The following is a 23,984-nucleotide window of genomic DNA, read 5'->3' as shown; positions in this document are numbered from 1 at the left end:
TGGGCTCTTGATAGGAGCCCCAACGGCAATTTTAACGGCTAAAAACACCGTGCGGTAAACCAGAAGGGTGTTCCCCCTGGACACGGATGGAAAAAGGAGAGGAAAGTGGCCGGATTGCAGCGGATCCTTTGGAACAACGGCAAGGAAGGCAAGCAGAAACCAAGATGGCGTCGGAAGGTGGCAGTTTCATATGGGGCCCTGAACAACAAGAGTTCTTGAAACGCTGCGTGGAGGAGATAAAAAAGGAAATGAAGAAAGAGTTGTTGGCCCCGATATTACAGGCGATTGAAGGGCTGAAAGAGGAACAAAAGACCCAGGAGCAGGAGCTTCGGGTCGTGAAGGCGAAAGCAGCAGAGAATGAGAACGATATACAGGGCCTGGTGGTGAAGTCGGAGATACAGGAGGCACACCAGAAATGATCTGTGGAGAGGTTGGAGGCACTGGAAAACAACGCAAGGAGGAACAACTTGAGGATTCTTGGCCTTCCTGAAGGTGTGGAGGGGGCGGACGTCGGGCCATATGTGAGCACGATGCTGCACTCGTTAATGGGAGCGGAGGCCCCGACGGGTCCGTTGGAGGTGGAGGGAGCATACCGAGTTATGGTGCGAGGATCGAGAGCAGGAGAAACTCCCAGAGCCATAGTGGTGAGATTTCTCCGTTTTAAGGATAGAGAAATGGTCCTTAGATGGGCGAAGAAAACTCGGTGTAGTAAATGGGAGAACGCGGTGATCCGCATCTATCAAGATTGGAGTGCGGAGGTGGCGAGAAGGAGGGCGAGCTTTAATCGGGCCAAAGCGGTACTTCACAAAAAGAAGATAAAATTTGGAATGCTGCAACCGGCAAGACTGTGGGTCACATATCAAGGGAGGCACCACTACTTTGAGACGGCGGATGAAGCGTGGACTTTTATTGTAGAAGAAAAATTGGAATGATTGGATTACGAAAATGAACGTTTGGACAAAGTGTTGGGACGAGTGGGGGGGGGGGGGGGCGAAGAGGGGTTTTATGATATAATCCTGCGGTATGGTAACTTTTCTTTCTCCCACAGGTGGTGATGGGGGGAGGTGGGGAGGGAGAGGAGATGGGGCGTTGGCCATGGGAGGCGGGGCCAAGGGAGAGGCACGGGCTTGGTTCCCGCGCTATGATAATTATGGCGGGAATAGAGAAGCAGGAAGGAGGGGGCGTCGCACGGTGCGAGCCGTGATCACGGGGGGAAGCCGAGGTCAGCCAGAGTTTGCTGACTTCTGGGAGCAACATGGGGGGAGTAATTACGCTAGCGGGGGGTCTAGCGGGGGGGGGAGGGGGGAATTACTGGGTTGCTGCTGCTGGGGAAAGTGGGGAGTGGGTACGGGAAAGGATGGGCGGGGGGGCACCGTCTGGGAGAGATACAGCTGCGTGGGAACTGGGTGAGAAGCTGGAAAAAGATGATGGCTAACCGGCAAGGGGGGGGGGGGGGGGTGGGAAGCCCCCCAACTCGGCTGCTCACGTGGAACGTGAGGGGGCTAAACGGGCCGATAAAGAGGGCACGAGTACTCGCACACCTTAAGAAACTTAAAGCAGATGTGGTTATGTTACAGGAAACGCACCTGAAACTGATAGACCAGGTTAGGTTGCGCAAAGGATGGGTAGGGCAGGTGTTCCATTCGGGGCTGGATGCGAAAAACAGGGGGGTGGCTATATTAGTGGGGAAGCGGGTAATGTTCGAGGCAAAGACTATAGTGGCGGATAACGGGGGCAGATAAGTGATGGTGAGTGGCAAATTACAGGGAGAGATGGTGGTTTTGGTAAACGTGTATGCCCCGAACTGGGACGATGCCAATTTTATGAGGCGAATGCTAGGACGCATCCCAGACCTAGAGACCGGAAAGCTGATAATGGGGGGAGACTTTAACACGGTGTTGGAACCAAGGCTGGATAGGTCGAAGTCCAGGACTGGTAGGAGACCGGCAGCAGCCAAGGTGCTTAAGGATTTTATGGAGCAGATGGGAGGGGTGGACCGGTGGAGATTCAGTAGACCTAGGAGTAAGGAGTTCTCGTTTTTCTCCTATGTCCATAAAGTCTATTCACGCATAGACTTTTTTGTGTTGGGTAGGGCATTGATCCCGAGGGTGAGGGGAACGGAATATACGGCTATAGCCATTTCGGATCATGCCCCACACTGGGTAGACTTGGAGATAGGGGAGGAAACAAGAGGGCGTCCACCCTGGAGAATGGACATGGGACTAATGGCGGATGAGGGGGTGTGCCTAAGGGTGAGGGGATGCATTGAAAAGTACTTGGAACTCAATGACAATGGGGAGGTTCAGGTGGGAGTGGTCTGGGAGGCGTTGAAGGCGGTGGTTAGGGGGGAGCTGATATCAATAAGGACACATAAAGGGAAGCAGGAGAGTAAGGAACGGGAGCGGTTGCTGCAAGAACTCTTGAGGGTGGACAGACAATATGCGGAAGCACCGGAGGAGGGACTGTATAGGGAAAGGCAAAGGCTGCATGTGGAATTTGACTTGCTGACTACAGGCACTGCAGAGGCACAATGGAGGAAGGCGCAGGGTGTACAGTATGAATATGGAGAGAAGGCGAGCAGATTGCTGGCACACCAATTGAGGAAAAGGGGAGCAGCGAGGGAAATAGGGGGGGCGAGGGACGAAGATGGAGAGACGGAGCGGGGAGCGGAGAGAGTGAATGAAGTGTTCAAGACATTTTATAAAAAATTGTATGAAGCTCAACCCCCGGATGGGAGGGAGAGAATGATGGATTTTTTGGATCGGCTGGAAATTCCCAAGGTGGAAGAGCAGGAAAGGGTGGGACTGGGAGCACAGATCACGGTAGAAGAAGTGGTGAAAGGAATTAGGAACATGCAGACGGGAAAGGCCCCGGGACCGGACGGATTCCCAGTTGAATTTTACAGAAAATATTTGGACTTGCTCGCCCCGCTACTGACGAGGACCTTTAACGAGGCAAAGGAAAGGGGACAACTGCCCTCGACTATGTCAGAAGCAACGATATCGCTTCTTTTAAAGAAGGAAAAGGATCCGCTACAATGCGGGTCCTACAGACCAATTTCCCTCCTCAATGTGGATGCCAAGGTCCTGGCCAAGGTAATGGCAATGAGAATAGAGGAATGTGTCCCGGGGGTGGTTCATGAGGACCAAACTGGGTTTGTGAAGGGGAGACAGCTGAACACGAACATACGGAGGTTGTTAGGGGTAATGATGATGGCCCCACCAGAGGGTGAAACGGAGATAGTAGTGGCGATGGATGCCGAGAAAGCATTTGATAGAGTGGAATGGGATTATCTGTGGGAGGTGTTGAGGAGATTTGGGTTCGGAGAGGGGTATGTTAGATGGGTGCAGCTGTTGTATAGGGCCCCAGTGGCGAGTGTGGTCACGAATGGACGGGGATCGGCATATTTTCGGCTCCATAGAGGGACAAGGCAGGGATGTCCTCTGTCCCCATTACTGTTTGCACTGGCGATTGAGCCCCTGGCGATAGCGCTGAGAGGTTCCAGGAGATGGAGGGGAATACTTAGGGGAGGAGAAGAACACCGGGTATCTTTATATGCGGATGATCTGCTACTATATGTGGCGGATCCAGCGGAGGGGATGCCAGAAATAATGCGGATACTTGGGGAGTTTGGGGATTTTTCAGGGTATAAATTGAACATGGGGAAGAGTGAGCTGTTTGTGGTGCATCCAGGGGAGCAGAGTAGAGAAATAGAAGACCTACCGTTGAGGAAGGTAACAAGAGACTTTCGTTACCTGGGGATCCAGATAGCTAAGAATTGGGGCACATTGCACAGGCTAAATTTGACGCGGTTGGTGGAACAGATGGAGGAAGATTTCAAGAGATGGGATATGGTAGCATTGTCAATGGCAGGGAGGGTGCAGGCGGTTAAGATGGTGGTCCTCCCGAGATTCCTCTTTGTGTTTCAGTGCCTCCCGGTGGTGATCACGAAGGCTTTTTTCAAAAGGATAGAAAAGAGTATCATGGGTTTTGTTTGGGCCGGGAAGACTCCGAGAGTGAGGAAGGGATTCTTACAGCGTAGTAGGGATAGGGGGGGGGGCTGGCACTACCGAGCCTAAGTGAGTATTATTGGGCTGCTAATATTTCAATGGTGAGTAAGTGGATGGGAGAGGAGGAAGGAGCGGCGTGGAAGAGATTAGAGAGGGCGTCCTGTAGGGGGACCAGCCTGCAGGCTATGGTGATAGCTCCATTGCCGTTCTCACCAAGGAACTATACCACGAGTCCGGTGGTGGTAGCTACACTGAAGATTTGGGGACAGTGGAGACGACATAGGGGAAAGACCGGAGCATTGGGGGGGTCCCCGATAAGAAACAACCATAGGTTTGCCCCGGGGGGAATGGATGGGGGATATGGAATGTGGCAAAGAGCAGGTATAACGCAATTGAAAGATCTATTTGTGGATGGGAAGTTCGCGAGTCTGGGAGCGCTGACCGAGAAATATGGGTTGCCCCAAGGGAATGCATTCAGGTACATGCAATTGAGGGCTTTTGCGAGGCAACAGGTGAGGGAATTCCCGCAGCTCCCGACACAAGAGGTGCAGGACAGAGTCATCTCAAAGAAATGGGTGGGGGACGGTAAGGTGTCGGATATATATAGGGAAATGAGAGACGAAGGGGAGACTATGATGGACGAACTAAAAGGGAAATGGGAAGAAGAGCTAGGGGAGGAGATCGAGGAGGGGATGTGGGCAGATGCCCTAAACAGGGTAAACTCGTCGTCCTCGTGCGCCAGGCTAAGCCTGATTCAGTTTAAAGTATTACACAGGGCACATATGACTGGAACACGGCTCAGTAAATTTTTTGGGGTGGAGGATAGGTGTGCGAGGTGCTCGAGAAGCCCAGCGAATCATACCCATATGTTTTGGTCATGCCCGGCACTACAGGGGTTTTGGATGGGGGTGACAAAGGTGCTTTCGAAAGTAGTAGGAGTCCGGGTCGAACCAAGCTGGGGGTTGGCTATATTTGGGGTTGCACAAGAGCCGGGAGTGCAGGAGGCGAGAGAGGCCGATGTTTTGGCCTTTGCGTCCCTAGTAGCCCGGCGCAGAATATTGCTAATGTGGAAAGAAGCCAAGCCCCCGGGGGTGGAGACCTGGATAAATGATATGGCGGGGTTCATAAAGTTAGAGCGGATTAAGTTCGTCCTAAGGGGGTCGGCTCAAGGGTTTACTAGGCGGTGGCAACCGTTCGTCGAATATCTTGCGGAAAGATAGATGGGGGAAAAAAAAGAAGGCAGCAGCAGCGGCCCAGGACTTGGGGGGGGGGGAGGGATGGGGGGGGGTGGGGGGGGGTGTGGCCTGAGACAAGGCAGTTGCCAATTAGGGCTAGTTTTTATTTTTGTTATTTAATATTTATTTATTTGTTGTTGTTTTTTTTTTTTTTTTGTTCTTGTTTAAATAAAAAAGGTCATTATTATCTGTATTGTTACAATGTTGTGTAAAGGATGCACAATGTACTGTGTTGGTTGACCAAAAATTTTCAATAAAATATTATTTAAAAAGAAAAAGAAGGGAGAGAGAGAGAGATCTGAACTTGGCCCCTCACCTTATAGGGCCCAGGGGCTTCCCGCCTCCCGGGGCGGCCCTTGACCCTGAGTCCCAAGTGATTGGACCTGTTCCCAATCACTGGGGTCGATACGTCCAATTGCGAGGCGATTCCCCGATCGGTGGGTGGTCGTTGACCTGCCTTTGTTTGGGCCACTGCAGGCGCCGACAGGTCTGGCCCGGTATTCAATTGCTAATATGTTGCAATTGTTCCTGGGGATAGCTGATTACACTGCAGATGTCTGGGTGGATGGGCTGTTAATAGCCCTGAGTATCGATCTGGGCCAACTTCCCCAGAGCCGAATATGCTATTCTGTCTGCAGCTGTCCGTTTCTGTCTTGTTACCTGCTTTTCCCAGCAGCCTTTACAGTTAGCCATTTTACGTGGCTACACCAGCTCCTCTCTTTTTCCTGACTCTCTGCTGGCACTGTTTAAATCTAAGTATTTTTTCCTTCTTTCTGCCTGTTAATCTAAGTTAGCAATCATATGGAATGGTGAAATGTATCTGCTGCTTTTAATGTCTACCCCATTCTGTCTCTCTTTGTTTCTATATTTGGCTCAGTCTCCTTCACTCTTATATTCTGCCTATCTGTGTCCCTATCACTTTTCCCCTTTCTGCTCTTTCTTCTCTCTATTCGCTCACTGCCAGTGAGGAGCTAAGTTTCACTGGATTGATTCCTGAGATCAGGCAGTTGTCCTTGGAGGAGAGGTTCTGTGGGATGAGTCTGTTCTCTCTGGAGTTGAGAATAATGCAAAGCAGTCGAATTGAAATGTGAGTTGAAAAGAAGGGATCTGGAAAGCAGTAGACACTTCATGTTGTTCCAAGGGAAGTGAGGTGTGGTTGTCTCGACAAGTTCATAAGATATAGGAGCAGAATTAGGCCATTTGGCCAATTGAATCTGCTCCGCCATTCAATCATATCTGACCTTATCCTGGCCGTAAGTCCACCATCCTTCCCATTCGCCATAACCCTTCAACCCATTACCAATTAAAAATCATGATGTGGAGATGCCGGCGTTGGACTGGGGTGAGCACAGTACGAAGTCTTACAACACCAGGTTAAAGTCCAACAGGTTTGTTTCGATGTCACTAGCTTTCGGAGCGCTGCTCCTTCCTCAGGTGAATGAAGAGGTCTCTTCATTCACCTGAGGAAGGAGCAGCGCTCCGAAAGCTAGTGACATCGAAACAAACCTGTTGGACTTTAACCTAGTGTTGTAAGACTTCGTACAATTAAAAATCTGTCTAACTCCTCTTGAAATTTACTCACTGTCCCATAATTCACCGCACTCTGGGGCAATGAAGTCCACAGAGTCAGCCCTTTGGGAGAAATAGTTTCTTCTTAACTTTGCTACCTTCACTCAGTCATCCAGCCTGTTAAGACACCAACGAAGTCACACTAAGGAGAAGGTTCACAAAGGGCCGAGATCAACATCGACTCTGTGGGAAGGGATTCACTCAGTCATGATATGAGCTGAGACATCAGCAAGTTGTCAAGTGCCTGCAGGGATTGGATTTTGCTCTTTGTGCTGCTGTTAATCAAATCCAGGATTGATGGTCTGACAATATCTGCTGATGTTAACAAATGCTATAATTGGCTACAGTTAAATACTTTCAGATGTCACTGATTTTCAGAGTTACAACGTCCCATTTTAAAAGCACCATCTGTGATATTCTCCTTGAGTCAAGAACTCTTTTTTTTAGGTTCATGAGTTTTATTTGTTGATGTTTTAAATGGGGTGGAGTATTGATCTCCCAACAAGTTTACAGATGTTACATTGCACACCATGAACACCATCCTACTGCATTGGTTTAAAATAAAGATTATGATTTTACCAATGACTTTGGTCTCTTTTATAATTACACTTTGCAAAAAATTTTACAACTGCATAAATATAAAATCTTCCATGAAAATGGTTTAAAACATTCCTGGACACCACCATGTGATGGTTCCAGCAAACAACTTTAATAACTAATCACAATAGCTTGATAGCCAGACGCAGATCTCAACATGGATTGAAGACTAAACAGATCTAAAAGGAAGCATAATAAAACCCATCACCATACACTTAACGTTGCCAAAAAAAAAGCAACTTTTCCTCCCTCCCCGACACAAACTTCAGAGTGCAGTATATTCATACACATGGGCATAACAGAAACAAAATCAAATACCATGGCAATTTTCAGAGTATTTACAACTTGGAAAGCAAAGTGTGCTTAAAAACTGCAACATAATTTGAAGGACCTGTGAATGTACACTCAAACTCACATGAGGCACAAGGCAGCAATACCTAAGAACACAAACACTGCTACACATTAGTGGAATTATAGTTTACAGTAATGGGCATTCCCATAGCTCAAGTATTATCATTTACAGTGGAATAAATATGTACTACTATTGTTTTTAATGTTACATACCGAGGTAAATGCAGAAAGCTAGTGTAAAGCATATAGATTAAGTGTAGGTCCTATATATACGACAGTTTGTTCAAGACTAATTTGAAATAATGGGGAAAATTGTATTATGTAGTTATCACCATACACTTTACACTCAATGCGCACTTCCGTGTTCTGTTTGACGTTCATAAACTGAATAGCAACAAAGGACCGAAGGTATTTTTCCTGCAGACGCTTGCCATGTATGGGTAGTACTGCAAAGGAAAGCCGCTGAATCCTCCCAGTCCAAAGATGTGCAGGTTAGGTGGATTGGCCATGATAAATTGCCCTTCGTGTCCAAAATTGCCCTTAGTGTTGGGTGGGCTTACTGGGTTATGGGGATAGGGTGGAGGTGTGAACCTTGGGTAGGGTGCTCTTTCCAAGAGCTGGTGCAGACTCGATGGGCCGAATGGCCTCCTTCTGCACTGTAAATTCTATTTTTCACAGGTCCAACTTTATCTCAGTCTTCTTTCTTTGCTGCACAATGAATGGGAATAATAAACGGATTATAATTGATTTGCAACTCTTCTGCAAGTTCGGTGGAATTCTTCGGAGGCCCGGGATAAAAGTTAAGAATCCTGTTGAGCTTCGGAACAATGCGGGGTTTTCAGCATAACCGTAGTTAGGATCATTTAATCCAGAGCAAGTCTTAAACCACGTCCGGTAAAATCTGCACGCTCTCTTCTGTCCTGAATCATCCAGTGGGCCTGCATGAATGTAGGCTGGAGGAATCTCTTCACAGTTCTCAAAAGGAGTGTTGCCACCCTGACTGGAGTCATTGTAAAGATCCAAGAACGTGTTCAAACTTTTCGCAAAACATTCGTAGGAGTTTGGGTCTGACATACTAAAGGAACTTTCTGTTTTGAACAAATACAGTGATTGTGATGGTCCTGGGGGTGCAACTCTGTCTTGGTGTTTGGGTTCAAATGGACTAATTGTGAGCAGCAGCGCTTGAATGGTTCCAATGAAGATCCCAGCGAGGCAGCCATAGAAGATCAAGAAGAACCAGAATATCTTGAGCCAACGACTGCCGGTCCTGCCTAAAAAGTGCTTTTTTATTTCGGAATCCCAGAGGAATTTCTTCCAGTCTCCACCTGCCTCCTTGCCCTTGGCCCGGGCCCGGGCCATGCTGTCTCGAGGAGGCTGAGCGGGGGATTGTGGGAGAGTTTGAGGAAAGCTTGGCCTCGCTGTTGAGCTGATGCTGGCCGGCGGCGCGCGCACTCCCTCGCGCGGCGGCCGTTGCTTTTCAAACAAGAAAGGGGCGGGGACGGGGGGGGGGGGGGGGGCGGAGGAAGGGAGGGGGAGGGGGAGGGGCGCGGGCATCGGTGGGGGCGGGGCGGGCGGGAAGTGGAGTTGAGAAGCTCCAGGTGTCAGGAGTCCCGCGGAAGGTGAAGCTTCATTCAGGAACTCTGAACAGGAACAAGACAATTCTGAACTTTTACTTCAATCCGAAATTGATGTTTGATCCAAAATCTACAATTCAGAGTTTGAAAGGTTCCACTGATTAACATCTCCAATTAGAAAGTGCTGATTAATCATTGCTGACAATTGTTACTCACACATTCCTCACAGCAACATGCCCATTGTGAAATTACATTATCAAGGAGCATTAAACTAAACTGTGAAATATTTCACAGGCACATCAATAAAAACTTCATCAATCAATATTGATATTGATGAAACTTGGAAGTCACTGAGTTCAATGATTTCTGACACAGCAGCAGCAGCCAGGGTTAGGGGGACAGAGCGGGGGAGTGGGCCGAGGTTGAGTGCTCTTTCACAGGGTCATTGCAGACTCGATGGGCCAAATGGCTTCCTTCTGCACTGGAAAGATCCGACAGGATTCGAAGGTAACGGTGGAACCCACAACACAGACTGGTTTGAGAGCCACTCAGCAGAGATGACATCTGTCATTGAAGCAAAAAGCAAAGCCGACCTGATGTACAACATAAACCCAACACCGAGAACACTGCTTCATGTGAAAGTAGTCAAGACAGTTTTGTAAAAGATGGAGAGATTGTGAAAATAAACACTGGACAGCCAACGTCAGTAATTCCACACTGCCTGTGATAACAGAAATCTATGTGCTGTGTGTGATGGGAAGAAGAGGGCTCTGGGTCTGACCATCACCAAAGACGTTCCCTTGAAATCCCAGATGGTGACATCCTGACAGATGTAAACAGTCTGGGTGGGGTTAGTGTTGGGTGGGGTTACTGGGTTATGGGGATAGGGTGGCGGTGTTGACCTTGGGTAGGGTGCTCTTTCCAAGAGCCGGTGCAGACTCGATGGGCCGAATGGCCTCCTTCTGCACTGTAAATTCTATGATAATCTATGTCCCGCTCGGTTGAACATGACTGTCAGCTGTGCTCCATCAAACGGACATCTCCCAATCGCTGTCTGACTCTCCTGCAGCTTCCTGTCATGGTTCAGTTGGACAAGGTCATTGATTGCTCAACAAGCATAAAAGCGGCCAGCAAGGATGGAATTCCAGCTGAACTGCTCAAACACAAAGTCCCATCGACTGTCACACCTTCACGATCTCCTCCTTTGTTGGGAGGTCGGAACCATTCCATGTGCATGTTGCTAAAATCATCACAACTGATAAAAACAGCAGTGACAGAGGAGATTGTAGCAACTACAGGGATGTCTCACTCCTTAGCAGCACCGGGAAGACCTTCACTAGGGTCATGTTTAAAAGATTCATCTACTTGCAGACTGAATGGTTACAAACGCACAGTGCGGTTTCTGTGCTGACAGATCTACAGGAACATGATCTTCTCCACACACCAGCTGATAATAATCTGTATTGTCACAAGTAGGCTTATATTAACACTGCAATGAAGTTACTGTGAAAGCCTCTTATCGCCACATTCCAGCGCCTGTTCGGGTACGTAGAGGGAGAATTGAGAATGCCCAAATTACCCAACAGCACCTCTTTCGGGACTTGTGGGAGGAAACACACGCAGACATGAATAGAACGTGCTGACTCTGCACATTCAGTCACCCAAGCCGGGAATCAAACTTGGGACCCTGGCGCTGTGAAGCAACAGTGCAACCTGCCCACTGTGCTACCGTGCCACCCAAAGTGAACAATTGGTGTTTAATCTAAAGAGTCTGTGCTGAGAAAAGTGAAGTTCTAATTACTGAGTGAAAGTAAATCTTTAAGTATGAATTGCAATTTACTTGTACAATTGTAAAAGGCAGTGAAAAGTTGGATTCACTGAAGTTAATCTTCAGCCTTAAATTTGTGCATTGGATTTCACAATCTTTTGGAAGCTCCACCTCTTTAAGTCTTTTTGGTCTAAGAACGTTGAAGCTTTGGTTACCTCTGAAAGCTGATCGTTTTACTTTTATTTTTCTTTTGTTTTATTTGAGTCACTTGGAAAAGTGCCTGAAGAAAGAGGGGAAAAAACTAATTTGGGCAAAGCTGAAAAAGTTGACAAATGAATTGAGAAAACAAAGTTTAAAATGGTGTTTGATTCATTTCATATCTGAAAATAAAGTTACGTAAAGTCAACACAGTTGTGCGCATTTGAGCACGTTTGCTCCAACACCTTTGAGAGCAGAGAAGTTAACCCTTTCCACTGACAGCACAGTGATGATTTAAACTAAAGACTTTGCCTTTTCAAGATTTGGCTTCATCCCATTTGGTATCTTTCAAGACAAAATGTTTAAGAATGGAAAATATCGGAGTTATCTCCAAACTGATTGCAAATTCCTGTTCTTCTGTCTCTGATCTACAAATACATTATGTGAATATTAAATTGGACAGTAAAGTTCCTCAGTTGTTGCTTGAAAGTCTGTGTTGTTCTGAATGATGACAGTATTAACCTTCTCCCTAACCTGTCCTAACCCTTCTGTCCATTCACCAACTGAAACCAGAGACTCCTTGACCTCAGGGTGACATTCCCTGACTACCTAGTTATTCCCTTAAATCAAGCCCTGAATTGTTGGTGGATTGTTTCATCCTGCTGCCATATTTCAACAACAAATGTTGAAATGTTTGCTCCACACCCACAGGGTTTCATCTGTTTAAAGCCACAAACAGAAAGGTCCATTTTCCTCCTGGAGTTTGAGACATGATGCAGAGTTTCAGCCAATGTCGAGAGGCCGTTCACCTGCTCTGCCTGTGGAAAGGGATTCACTCAGTCATCACACCTCCTGACACACCAACTTGTTCATACTGATCAGAGACCTTTTAAATGTGAGAAGAACTAGAAAAGCAGAAAGGATTTACTGATACATCAAGGCACTCACACTGGGGAGAGGCCATTCACCTGCTCCAACTGTGGGAAGAGATTCAACTTGTCCCTCCCACCTTCTGACTCACCAATTTGTTCACACTGATCTGAGACAAATTAATTGTTCTGATTGTGAGAAAACATTTAAAAGCAAAAAGGATCTTCTGAAACACCAGCGCACTCAAACTGGGGACAGGCCATTCACCTGCTCCAAGTTCGGGAAGGAATTCACCCGATCACCTCACCTTCTGAGACACCATTGAATTCACACTGGGGAGAGACCGTTCATCTGCCCTGTGTGTGGGCAGGAATTCATTGATTCATCCGACCATCTGATACACCAGCGGGTTCACACTGGGGAGAGACTATACACTTGCCCCGTGTGTAACAAGAAATTCACTCAGTCATCCCACCTTACAACACACCAACTTATTCACACTGATCAGAGGTCTTTCAATTCTCCGATTGCGAGAAGGGATTTAAAAGTAAATGGAATCTGCTGACACATAGTTCACAGTGGGGAGAGGCCGTACACCTGCTGTGTGTGTGGGAGGGGATTCGCTCAGTCAAACAACCTGCTGAGACAACAGCAAGTTCACAGGCGACAGCAGGGGATGGATTCTGCTGTTATTGCTGCTGTGAATCACATCCAGGACTGAATGATGTCTGGATGCCTGTTTCCAGTGGGGTTCCACAGTTCTCTGGTACATATGAATGATTATGAAATTTGCAGATGATACAACAATTCTGCATATGGTTGACATTGCGGGAGAAAGCCATGGACTGCAGGAAGATATCAGTGGACTGGTCAGATGGGGAGAACAATTGCAAATGGAATTCAATCTTTTTTAAACTCCAGCGCCTTTTCAGGTACACAGGGAGAATTCAGAATGTCCGATTCACCAAACAAGCACATCTTTCAGGACTTGAGGGAGGAAACTGGAGCACGCGGAGGAAATCCAGGCAGACACGGAGAGAACGTGCAGACTCCACACAGACATAATAATCTTTTATTGCCACAAGTATGAGGTTACTGTGAAAAGCCCCAAATCGTCACATTCCGGCACCTATTGGGGTAAGCTGGTACGGGAATTGAACCCGCGCTGCTGGCCTTGTTCTGCATTACAACCCAGTGACCGAAGCTGGGAATCGACCCTGGCGCTGTGAAGTAACAGTGTTAACCACTGTGCTACAAACGGTGAGAGATAATGAATTTCAGAGTGAAAACAAGACAAGTGAATGAACTATAAATAGGATGAGACTTAGAACTGGTGAGCAACAGGGAGGCATTGGAGTCCCTATCCACAGGTAGCTGGATAGATCGAATCCTTTCTTGGACATGGCCTGGAATATAAGAGCAAGGAGATTATGCTAGAACTTTATAAAACATGAAGAGTACAGCGAGAGGATGGAGAAGCATTATGGTCACTGTATTAATGAACTATAAGTCATGATTCATTAATTAGTATAAACCTGACATCAATTTGATCATTTATATAATTGCAGTCAGTGTTCAATTAATCAAATCTTGGGGATAAAGTTGAAGCTGAATGACAAGTGATTGTAACAGTGAAAAAGTCTGAATTCTTCAGTAAGTTAAAATCCAAACTGTTTATATAACAAAAATGAAGAAAATCATTTCAGTTAATTCCTGATAAAAATAACGTGACTTCAGGCAAATGGAACGAGCTGATTGGTGAGTGGCTGATGAATCTTTATTCATGAATCAGTAGCTAGTGGTGTCCCTCAGGGATCAGTGTTGGGCCCACAACTGTTCACAATTTACATAGATGATTTGGAGTTGGGGACCAAGGGCAATGTTTCCAAGTTTGCAGACGACACTAAGATAAGTGGTAAAGCAAAAAGTGCAGAGGATACTGGAAGTCTGCAGAGGGATTTGGATAGGCTAAGTGAATGGGCTAGGGTCTGGCAGATGGAATACAATGTTGACAAATGTGAGGTTATCCATTTTGGTAGGAATAACAGCAAAAGGGATTATTATTTAAATGATAAAATATTAAAACATGCTGCTGTGCAGAGAGACCTGGGTGTGCTAGTGCATGAGTCGCAGAAAGTTGGTTTTCAGGTGCAACAGGTGATTAAGAAGGCAAATGGAATTTTGTCCTTCATTGCTAGAGGGATGGCGTTTAAGACTAGGGAGGTTATGCTGCAATTGTATAAGGTGTTAGTGAGGCCACACCTGGGGTATTGTGTTCAGTTTTGGTCTCTTTACTTGAGAAAGGACGTACTGGCACTGGAGGGTGTGCAGAGGAGATTCACTAGGTTAATCCCAGAGCTGAAGGGGTTGGATTACGAGGAGAGGTTGAGTAGACTGGGACTGTACTCGTTGGAATTTAGAAGGATGAGGGGGGATCTTATAGAAACATATAAGATTATGAAGGGAATAGACAGGATAGATGCGGGCAGGTTGTTTCCACTGGCGAGTGAAAGCAGATCTAGGGGGCATAGCCTCAAAATAAGGGGAAGTAGATTTAGGACTGAGTTTAGGAGGAACGCCTTCACCCAAAGGGTTGTGAATCTATGGAATTCCTTGCCCAGTGAAGCAGTAGAGGCTCCTTCATTCAATGTTTTTAAGATAAAGATAGATAGTTTTTTGAAGAATAAAGGGATTAAGGGTTATGGTGTTCAGGCCGGAAAGTGGAGCTGAGTCCACAAAAGATCAGCCATGATCTCATTGAATGGTGGAGCAGGCTCGAGGGGCCAGATGGCCTACTCCTGCTCCTAGTTCTTATGTTCTTATTTTAACCTGAAGTTTATTGTTGCTTCAGTCAGTTAATAATGGAATAAATAAAGACAATGACAGGGCATCCCAGTCCTGTGGAGAGCACATCCTGGTCACTGCATTCATCAATGATAAAGTGAGATGATTCATTAATTATCACAAAACTAAAATCAATCTGATCATCGTTCATAGAATTACAGTACATGGTCCATTCATCAAATCTAGGGGATAAAGATGAAGTTGCAATTGTCAGAGTGAAGACACCTGAATTTTTTAGTCAATTAATCATTTGAGAGGTTTAGATATTAACAATCAACAAAAAAGGGTGGCATGGTGGCACACTGGTTAGCACTGCTGCCTGAAGGTGCTGAGGACCTGGTTTCGATCCCGGCCCCGGGTCACTGTCCGTGTGGGGTTTGCACATTCTCCCCGTGTCTGCCTGTGTTTTACCCGCACAACCAAAGATGTGCAGGGTAGGTGAATTGGCCACACTATATTGTCCCTTAATTGGGAAAAAAAAGAATTGGGTACTCTAAATTAATTTTTAAAAACAATTAACAAATACATTTCAGTGAATTCCTGATAAAAGTAAGGTGACTTCAGTTCAATGGAAGAAGCTGATTGGTGAGAAGCTGATGAATCTTTATTTATTTTAATCTGAAGTTTATTTTGTTTAAGTCAACTAATCAAATAACTAAAGACCTGGCTGGGGATTCCAGTCCTGTTCCACGTGGGAAAACCAGGATACTTCTCATGTCCAGAACAATCACAAGTGCAGGAAGTGACATCAACTGGAGCAGCAGGAAGCAAAGGGCAGTGGTCGAGAGGTATGTTTGTGATTGGTGGAGTATTTCCAGTGGGATTCTAGATTTCGCAGGACATGATTCCATGCTTCTTGAGATCTATATCAATGCTTTAGACTTTAACATGGGGACATGATTAAGTCATTTACGGCCCTCTTTTTGACAGTGAGCAAGAAAGCTGCAGACTTTTATTATTCATTTATGGGATGTGGGCTTCACTGGTTGAGGCAGCATTTATTGCCCATCCCTCGATGCCCTTCAGAACGTGGTGGGGAGTTTCCTTCTTGAACCGCTGCAGTCCTTCAGGTGTAGGTACACCCACTGTGCTGTTAGGGAGAGAGTTCCAGGATTTTCTCCCAGCGACAGTGAAGGAACGGTGATATATTTCCCAGTCAGGGTGGTGAGTGACTTGGAGGGGATTCTCCAGGTGGCGGGATTCCCAGTGATCTGCTGTTCTTGGCCTTCCAGATGGTAATGGATTTGGAAGGTGCTGACTAAGGAACATTGATGAGTTACTGCAGTGCATCTTGTAGATGGTACACATGGCTGCCACTGTTCGTCGGTGATGGATGGTTTGAATGTTTGTGGAGGAGCAATCAAGCGGGCTGCTTTGTCCTGGATGCTGTTGAGCTTCTTGAGTGTTGTTGGAGCTGAACTCATCCAGGCAAGTGGAGAGTATTCTATTACACTCCTGACTTGTGTTTTGCAGATGGTGGACAGGCTTTGTGGAGGGGGGTGTCAGGACATGAGTTACCCATTGTAGAATTCCTCGTCTTTGACCTGCCCTGGTAGCCGCAGTGCGAATATGGCTCGTCCAGTTCAGTTTTTGATCAATGGCACCCCCCAGGATGTTGATTGTGGGGATTCAGCGATGGAATGTCATTGAATGTCAAGGGGCGATGGTTAGATCCTCTCTTGGAGGAGGTAGTCATTGCCTGACACTTGTGTGGCACGAATGTAACTTGCCACTTATCAGCCCAAGCCTGGATATTGTCCAGGTCTTGCTGCATTTGGACAAGGGCTACTTCATTATTTGAGGAGTCGCGAATGGTGCTGAACAGTGTACAGTCATCCGCAAACATCCCCACTTCTGAACTTATGATGAAGGCAGATCATTGATGAAGCAGCTGAAGATGGTTGGGCCGAGGACACTGCCCTGAGGAACTCCTGCAGTGATGTCCTGGAGCTGAAATGGTTGGCCTCCAACCACCAATACCATCTTCCTTTATACCAGGTACGACTCCAACCAGCGGAGAGTGTTCCCCCTGATTCCCATTGACTCCAGATGAGCTGGGGCTCCTTAATGCCATACTCGGTCAAATGCTGTCTTGATGTCAAGGGCAGACAGTCTCACCTCACCTCTGGCATTCAGCACTTTTGTGCATGTTTGAACCAAGGCTGTAATGACTGCAGGAAGACATCAATAGGCTGATCAGCCGGTCAGAAAAGTAGCAAATTGAGGTCAATCCAGAGAAGCGCGGGGTAACAAATACATTTGGGGAGGAAAAACACGACAAAGGGAAAGAATATGAATGGTATGATAGTGAGGTGTCGAGGGACAGAGGGGCATAAGAGTGCATGTCACAGATCCCCGAAGGTGACAGGAGAGGTAGATACAGCGATTGTAAAGGCAGAGAGATACTTTGTTATTCACGGGGACAAAGAGTACTAGAGCAGGGAATATTCCCAGCAATTTTTATTGGAGGAAAGACCTGAAACCCCTCTCTCCACAGATGCTGCCAGAGCTGCTGAGTATTTCCAGCATTTTCTGTTTTTATTATAAGATCAGGGAGGTTATACTGGAGCTGTCCAAAACACTAGTTAAACCACAGCTGCATTACTGAGTACAGTTCTGGTCACCACATTACAGGAAGGATGTATTCATACCAGAGAGGATGCAGAGGAGATTGACCAGGATGTTGACACAAATGGAGAATTTTTTTTTTTAAAATAATATTTTATTGAAAATTTTTGGTCAACCAACACAGTACACTGTGCATCCTTTACACAACATTATAACAATACAGATAATAATGACCTTTTTTGTTTAAACAAGAACAAAAGAAAACAACAACAAATAAATAAATATTAAATAACAAAAATAAAAACTAGCCCTAATTGGCAACTGCCTTGTCTCAGGCCACCCCCTCCCCCCCCACCCCCCCCCCCCCCCAAGTCCTGGGCTGCTGCTGCTGCCTTCTTTTTTCCCCCATCTATCTTTCCGCAAGATATTCGACGAACGGTTGCCACCGCCTGGTAAACCCTTGAGCCGACCCCCTAAGGACGAACTTAATCCGCTCTAACTTTATGAACCCCGCCATATCATTTATCCAGGTCTCCACCCCCGGGGGCTTGGCTTCTTTCCACATTAGCAATATCCTGCGCCGGGCTACTAGGGCCGAAAAGGCCAAAACATCGGCCTCTCTCGCCTCCTGCACTCCCGGCTCTTGTGCAACCCCAAATATAGCCAACCCCCAGCTTGGTTCGACCCGGACTCCTACTACTTTCGAAAGCACCTTTGTCACCCCCATCCAAAACCCCTGTAGTGCCGGGCATGACCAAAACATATGGGTATGATACGCTGGGCTTCTCGAGCACCTCGCACACCTATCCTCCACCCCAAAAAATTTACTGAGCCGTGTTCCAGTCATATGTGCCCTGTGTAATACCTTAAACTGAATCAGGCTTAGCCTGGCGCACGAGGACGACGAGTTTACCCTGTTTAGGGCATCTGCCCACAGCCCCTCCTCGATCTCCTCCCCTAGCTCTTCTTCCCATTTCCCTTTTAGTTCGTCCACCATAGTCTCCCCTTCATCCCTCATTTCCCTATATATATCCGACACCTTACCGTCCCCCACCCATTTCTTCGAGATGACTCTGTCCTGCACCTCTTGTGTCGGGAGCTGCGGGAATTCCCTCACCTGTTGCCTCGCAAAAGCCCTCAATTGCATGTACCTGAATGCATTCCCTTGGGGCAACCCATATTTCTCAGTCAGCGCTCCCAGACTCGCGAACTTCCCATCCACAAATAGATCTTTCAATTGCGTTATACCTGCTCTTTGCCACATTCCATATCCCCCATCCATTCCCCCCGGGGCAAACCTATGGTTGTTTCTTATCGGGGACCCCCCCAATGCTCCGGTCTTTCCCCTATGTCGTCTCCACTGTCCCCAAATCTTCAGTGTAGCTACCACCACCGGACTCGTGGTATAGTTCCTTGGTGAGAACGGCAATGGGGCTGTCACCATAGCCTGCAGGCTGGTCCCCCTACAGGACGCCCTCTCTAATCTCTTCCACGCCGCTCCTTCCTCCTCTCCCATCCACTTACTCACCATTGAAATATTAGCGGCCCAATAATACTCACTTAGGCTCGGTAGTGCCAGCCCCCCCCTATCCCTACTACGCTGTAAGAATCCCTTCCTCACTCTCGGAGTCTTCCCGGCCCAAACAAAACCCATGATACTCTTTTCTATCCTTTTGAAAAAAGCCTTCGTGATCACCACCGGGAGGCACTGAAACACAAAGAGGAATCTCGGGAGGACCACCATCTTAACCGCCTGCACCCTCCCTGCCATTGACAATGCTACCATATCCCATCTCTTGAAATCTTCCTCCATCTGTTCCACCAACCGCGTCAAATTTAGCCTGTGCAATGTGCCCCAATTCTTAGCTATCTGGATCCCCAGGTAACGAAAGTCTCTTGTTACCTTCCTCAACGGTAGGTCTTCTATTTCTCTACTCTGCTCCCCTGGATGCACCACAAACAGCTCACTCTTCCCCATGTTCAATTTATACCCTGAAAAATCCCCAAACTCCCCAAGTATCCGCATTATTTCTGGCATCCCCTCCGCTGGATCCGCCACATATAGTAGCAGATCATCCGCATATAAAGATACCCGGTGTTCTTCTCCTCCCCTAAGTATTCCCCTCCATCTCTTGGAACCTCTCAGCGCTATCGCCAGGGGCTCAATCGCCAGTGCAAACAGTAATGGGGACAGAGGACATCCCTGCCTTGTCCCTCTATGGAGCCGAAAATATGCCGATCCCCGTCCATTCGTGACCACACTCGCCACTGGGGCCCTATACAACAGCTGCACCCATCTAACATACCCCTCTCCAAACCCAAATCTCCTCAACACCTCCCACAGATAATCCCATTCCACTCTATCAAATGCTTTCTCGGCATCCATCGCCACTACTATCTCCGTTTCACCCTCTGGTGGGGCCATCATCATTACCCCTAACAGCCTCCGTATATTCGTGTTCAGCTGTCTCCCCTTCACAAACCCAGTTTGGTCCTCATGAACCACCCCCGGGACACATTCCTCTATTCTCATTGCCATTACCTTGGCCAGGACCTTGGCATCCACATTGAGGAGGGAAATTGGTCTGTAGGACCCGCATTGTAGCGGATCCTTTTCCTTCTTTAAGAGAAGCGATATCGTTGCTTCTGACATAGTCGGGGGCAGTTGTCCCCTTTCCTTTGCCTCGTTAAAGGTCCTCGTCAGTAGCGGGGCGAGCAAGTCCAAATATTTTCTGTAAAATTCAACTGGGAATCCGTCCGGTCCCGGGGCCTTTCCCGTCTGCATGTTCCTAATTCCTTTCACCACTTCTTCTACCGTGATCTGTGCTCCCAGTCCCACCCTTTCCTGCTCTTCCACCTTGGGAATTTCCAGCCGATCCAAAAAATCCATCATTCTCTCCCTCCCATCCGGGGGTTGAGCTTCATACAATTTTTTATAAAATGTCTTGAACACTTCGTTCACTCTCTCCGCTCCCCGCTCCGTCTCTCCTTCCTCGTCCCTCACCCCCCCTATTTCCCTCGCTGCTCCCCTTTTCCTCAATTGGTGTGCCAGCAATCTTCTCGCCTTCTCTCCATATTCATACTGTACACCCTGCGCCTTCCTCCATTGTGCCTCTGCAGTGCCTGTAGTCAGCAAGTCAAATTCCACATGCAGCCTTTGCCTTTCCCTGTACAGTCCCTCCTCCGGTGCTTCCGCATATTGTCTATCCACCCTCAAAAGTTCTTGCAGCAACCGCTCCCGTTCCTTACTCTCCTGCTTCCCTTTATGTGTCCTTATTGATATCAGCTCCCCCCTAACCACCGCCTTCAACGCCTCCCAGACCACGCCCACCTGAACCTCCCCATTGTCATTGAGTTCCAAGTACTTTTCAATGCATCCCCTCACCCTTAGGCACACCCCCTCATCCGCCATTAGTCCCATGTCCATTCTCCAGGGTGGGCGCCCTCTTGTTTCCTCCCCTATCTCCAAGTCTACCCAGTGTGGGGCATGATCCGAAATGGCTATAGCCGTATATTCCGTTCCCCTCACCCTCGGGATCAATGCCCTACCCAACACAAAAAAGTCTATGCGTGAATAGACTTTATGGACATAGGAGAAAAACGAGAACTCCTTACTCCTAGGTCTACTGAATCTCCACGGGTCCACCCCTCCCATCTGCTCCATAAAATCCTTAAGCACCTTGGCTGCTGCCGGCCTCCTACCAGTCCTGGACTTCGACCTATCCAGCCTTGGTTCCAACACCGTGTTAAAGTCTCCCCCCATTATCAGCTTTCCGGTCTCTAGGTCTGGGATGCGTCCTAGCATTCGCCTCATAAAGTTGGCATCGTCCCAGTTCGGGGCATACACGTTTACCAAAACCACCATCTCTCCCTGTAATTTGCCACTCACCATCACGTATCTGCCCCCGTTATCCGCCACTATAGTCTTCGCCTCGAACATTACCCGCTTCCCCACTAATATAGCCACCCCCCTGTTTTTCGCATCCAGCCCCGAATGGAACACCTGCCCCACCCATCCTTTGCGCAACCTAACCTGGTCTATCAGTTTCAGGTGCGTTTCCTGTAGCATAACCACATCTGCTTTAAGTTTCTTAAGGTGTGCGAGTTCTCGTGCCCTCTTTATCGGCCCGTTAAGCCCCCTCACGTTCCACGTGATCAGCCGAGTTGGGGGGCTTCCCACCCCCCCCCCCCCCCCCTTGCCGGTTAGCCATCATCTTTTTCCAGCATCTCACCCAGTTCCCACGCAGCTGTATCTCTCCCAGACGGTGCCCCCCCGCCCATCCTTTCCCGTACCCACTCCCCCCTTTCCCCAGCAGCAGCAACCCAGTAATTCCCCCCTCCCCCCCCCCCTGCTAGACCCCCCGCTAGCGTAATTACTCCCCCCATGTTGCTCCCAGAAGTCAGCAAACTCTGGCTGACCTCGGCTTCCCCCCGTGATCACGGCTCGCACCGTGCGACGCCCCCTCCTTCCTGTTTCTCTATTCCCGCCATAATTATCATAGCGCGGGAACCAAGCCCGCGCCTCTCCCTCGGCCCCGCCTCCCATGGCCAACGCCCCATCTCCTCTCCCTCCCCACCTCCCCCCATCACCACCTGTGGGAGAAAGAAAAGTTACCATACCGCAGGATTAAAACATAAAACCCCTCTTCGCCCCCCCCATTCGCCCCACCACTTTGTCCAAACGTTCATTTTCATAATCCAATCATTCCAATTTTTCTTCTACAATAAAAGTCCACGCTTCATCCGCCGTTTCAAAGTAGTGGTGCCTCCCTTGATATGTGACCCACAGTCTTGCCGGTTGCAGCATTCCAAATTTTATCTTCTTTTTGTGAAGTACCGCTTTGGCCCGATTAAAGCTCGCCCTCCTTCTCGCCACCTCCGCACTCCAATCTTGATAAACGCGGATCACCGCGTTCTCCCATTTACTACACCGAGTTTTCTTCGCCCATCTAAGGACCATTTCTCTATCCTTAAAACGGAGGAATCTCACCACTATGGCTCTGGGAGTTTCTCCTGCTCTCGATCCTCGCACCATAACTCGGTATGCTCCCTCCACCTCCAACGGACCCGTCGGGGCCTCCGCTCCCATTAACGAGTGCAGCATCGTGCTCACATATGCCCCGACGTCCGCCCCCTCCACACCTTCAGGAAGGCCAAGAATCCTCAAGTTGTTCCTCCTTGCGTTGTTTTCCAGTGCCTCCAACCTCTCCACAGATCGTTTCTGGTGTGCCTCCTGTATCTCCGACTTCATCACCAGGCCCTGTATATCGTTCTCATTCTCTGCTGCTTTCGCCTTCACGACCCGAAGCTCCTGCTCCTGGGTCTTTTGTTCCTCTTTCAGCCCTTCAATCGCCTGTAATATCGGGGCCAACAACTCTTTCTTCATTTCCTTTTTTATCTCCTCCACGCAGCGTTTCAAGAACTCTTGTTGTTCAGGGCCCCATATGTAACTGCCACCTTCCGACGCCATCTTGGTTTCTGCTTGCCTTCCTTGCCATTGTTCCAAAGGATCCGCTGCAATCCGGCCACTTTCCTCTCCTTTTTCCATCCGTGTCCAGGGGGAACACCCTTCTGGTTTACCGCACGGTGTTTTTAGCCGTTAAAATTGCCGTTGGGGCTCCTATCAAGAGCCCAAAAGTCCGTTCCACCGGGAGCTGCCGAAACGTGCGACTCAGCTGGTCATCGCCGCACCCGGAAGTCCCCAAATGGAGAATTTTAACAATGATGAAAGATTGGAGAGGCTGAGGTGGTTTTCTGTGGAACAGAGGACGCTGAGGAGAGATTAACTGAGGTGTTTAACATTATGAGGGGCCCGGATAGAATGGATAAGAAGGATCTATTTCATGAACAGATCAATAACCAAGGGGTTTAGATTTAAAGTAATTAGCAGAGGATTGGGAGTGGAAGGGGGATAATAGATCTCTGTGTCTAGTCAGAACCTTGGATATGCGTTATCCCTTCCCAGTTCCCAAATAACAGAGGTCAAGTCTGTGCTTTTTGGCAAAGTCCAGTTGAACTTCATTTGTCAGCTGTGCCACTGGAAAACTTGTTTTTGATACAAAATTTAGAAAGAACTAGCCCTGCAGCAAGCTAGTCAGATTAATTTTCTTTTATGAACATAGAAGTTGAGTTTTCATTCAAATCATAATACACCAGATAAAATAACTGGGCAATTGCGATTAGCAAAGCGAGCAGCAAAGGTTTCAGAAATATAGGTGGAATGAGCAAGAAGAGAAACAGAACAGAGCAACAGAAGCACTTTTCCATTCCGGCAAGTGACTCTTAAGAGAATTGTTATCTCAAAGTCTGGCCTTCTTTTTACTGCTGATTGGCTTGAACAAATTTATAATTTATCAATTCGACCAAAGTGTCTGTCCATCAATTTAAGAGATATCGGTAT

The 23,984-nt window shown here is 47.8% G+C and overlaps 1 pseudogene; it reads right to left on the bottom strand.

Moving 5' to 3' along the window:
* Nucleotides 1–7,251: 7,251 nt before the first annotated feature.
* On the bottom strand, nucleotides 7,252–9,189 carry LOC140419087 (sodium/potassium-transporting ATPase subunit beta-1-like; annotated as a pseudogene).
* Between the last annotated feature and the right edge of the window lie 14,795 nt (nucleotides 9,190–23,984).

The sequence above is a fragment of the Scyliorhinus torazame genome, chromosome 5 (genome assembly GCF_047496885.1).
Source record: "Scyliorhinus torazame isolate Kashiwa2021f chromosome 5, sScyTor2.1, whole genome shotgun sequence".
Taxonomy (NCBI): domain Eukaryota; kingdom Metazoa; phylum Chordata; class Chondrichthyes; order Carcharhiniformes; family Scyliorhinidae; genus Scyliorhinus; species Scyliorhinus torazame.
The sequence above is the reverse complement of the archived record's forward strand: the minus strand, read 5'-3'. Positions and strand labels throughout refer to the sequence as shown.